This window comes from Trachymyrmex cornetzi, unplaced genomic scaffold (genome assembly GCF_001594075.2).
Source record: "Trachymyrmex cornetzi isolate Tcor2-1 unplaced genomic scaffold, Tcor1.1 scaffold346, whole genome shotgun sequence".
Lineage (NCBI taxonomy): Eukaryota > Metazoa > Arthropoda > Insecta > Hymenoptera > Formicidae > Trachymyrmex > Trachymyrmex cornetzi.
Window position 1 is genome coordinate 880,772 of NW_017298173.1, and position 2,706 is coordinate 883,477.

At 31.6% G+C, this 2,706-nt stretch overlaps 1 non-coding gene across 1 annotated transcript; it reads left to right on the plus strand.

Annotated features, from left to right (window-relative positions):
* The first annotated feature begins 1,859 nt into the window (after positions 1–1,859).
* TRNAR-UCU (transfer RNA arginine (anticodon UCU)) lies at positions 1,860–1,932 on the plus strand. Its single transcript has one exon. It is a non-coding gene; the product is annotated as a tRNA-Arg (tRNA).
* Positions 1,933–2,706: the final 774 nt, after the last annotated feature.

Here is a 2,706-nt window from a genome sequence, read left to right on the forward strand (position 1 = left end):
GGCGGGTGGCGGTTAACGACGGCGATCAGCGGTGCCGCGAGACGCGTCCTCCTCGTCGTCCTCGTCGCGAGGATGTCGCCGTCGTCGATCGCGACAGGAGCCCGCCGTTCTTTGTCATATGTTCCGCGACGGCCATCTTTCCCGTCGGGATCCCCTACCTCGCGGACTATCCTCCTGTCCCCTCCACCCTCTCATCGTCTCGACCTCGCAGGAACGGTGCGAGATTACTCATCGCCCCGAATAATTGCTTTTTCAGAGAACTAACTGTGGATGCTTGCCAGCAAGGGACACAGACGACACAGTGTGACACTGTGAATTTTACATTACATTCTCGTTATTTCTCAATGTTAAACGAAGATGAAATGATCATTGTGTTACGCTGCGTCTTGCTGGAAAACGTCTGCTATTATTTTTATAAATAAAGTTATACCGTGTATTTCAAGATTAATTACGTTTACATAGAATATTTACGTATTGTTTACGTTAAGTTTACACAAATCTTTTTTATATAAACGATACAAGCAGTATGTGTAAATTATTATGTAAATTGAATAATACAATATAGAAAGAAGTAATTGAATTTTATAATAACTATTAATATATTTAACTTTAATTTTTTAATGATAAATAAAAATACTTAAGTTAGAAGTTTAATACCTGATACAGCATAGACCTCCAAGGGATCAAAGATATTGTTATGTTTTCTGAACATCCTAAGAACGTTCCCAGGATATCTGTCGAATAAAGTTTATATGCTGTATAGATACTGTGTATAGTTGCTGTGCAAACAATAAAGAGCAATAGGTTTCAATGATCCATTGCTTTATATAGATACGTAAAAGATAGTTTACATTGTACGTAGAGATGTAAATTATTATTTTTTATGTGTAAAGTCAATCCTATTTCAATATCTTTTGACAAATTTCAGTTCTGTTCATGTACTTCATTCGTAATCGAGCATTTGTTTTGACCTGTAGTCTGTAGTGTTTTATATTTAAATACATGATACAGTGTAAGAAAAAAAAGTTTGCAGTTATCATAATTTATAGTAGTGGAAGAAGACTCATTTTGTTTCCTAAGCACTAAAATGCTGCATTTTGTAATTTAATTTTATACTAAAAATGACTCAAAACGGAGCCAAAAATATTTGTATTTTAATACTACATGTTTATTTCCAAGCAGAACCACAAGTCATTATAATATCAAAATGATGTCAAAATGATCCCAAAATAATCATTAAAAGTCATTTTTCAATCATTTTCGATTTATTTTAATCTCATTTTAACATTATCGTGACTGTTCTGCTTAGGTTGTTGAATTTTAATTAAAGACAATTTTAAATTGAAGAATTAAATGAACACGATTAACTGCGTTAAACTCATATAGCCCATTTATCAATATTTGAATTTTATAATTTGACTATAATTTACAATTACTTTCAGTGCCAACTGTATGTATATTTTTTAACAGAATTATAAATATAATTATTATCACTAACATTATAGCAGTAATAACCATAAAAATAGATCTCCTAACCATAATTATTTTATCATGCAATGTAAGTCACAAATACCAAAAATTGTTCTCTTAGTGTAATGGAAAACAATTATGGTATGTAATAATAAACAATGATAATTTGATAAACAATTGTATGTTATTGTGATAATATGTCTCCGGTTTGTCCAAATACTATTATATGTAGATGTTTCCGTTCGTGCGCGCGATTTGCATCCACTATGAAATTTTCGTGGATACATCACTGTGCATTTTAATTGCCACGCGCACTAGCGACATCTGTGAAAGAAATTTCGAAAGACCTGCCATTCCTATTGTAGCAACGAACACGAGGTGCTCACTAAGTCCCTGTGGCGCAGAGGATAGCGCGTTGGACTTCTAATCCAAAGGTCGTGGGTTCGATCCCCACCAGGGATGGGACGCGAGCGGGATTTAAAAACCGTTTGTAGTTATTTTTTTTACACGTGTCCTTTACGTTATCATCCGAATTGTGAAAACAATTGAAAGTCAAATGGCGAAAACGTTCGATTGTCAAGCCTATTATTATTGTTTCAGTATGTTTTTCTTAAGTTTTGTAACTCATGTTCACATAGATAACAAATATTATCGTTGTGATAACGATATAACATTCGGAAAACAATTGAATAATCCACAACAGTAAGCTAACACATATTTTGTAAAAATGACTTAAAGTTATAAAAAAATAAATAAATGTTATGACCCAATAGGGGTCGAAACGTTTGTTAATAAACTTATGTTTTTGTAATTAATCTAGCATTAAGATCCAGCTTGGCTCGTAACCCTTGTTTTAGTTTTAATTTTATAAATTAATGTATTCTCTATTTTTACAAAATATTCCAAGCAGAACAACAAGTCACGATAATGTCAAAATGACATATTAAAATGAAATTATTGAAAAATGCCTTTTAATGATCATTTTGACATCATAATGACTTGTTGTTTTGCTTAGGTATCAATTAGTCCACTATTGTAATATTAAAAAATTTCTTAAGACCATAATATGTCATTACATAAAAAGTAAATAACTATTGCAGTAAGCTCTTCAATTGTTTTTTTGAATGCCATATTTATCAGAGCGATAATATTATATAATATATTATCTATTTAGGAAAAAATGTTATATACGTACGTATTTTATATATAATTATATATAATTGTATATAAAATATG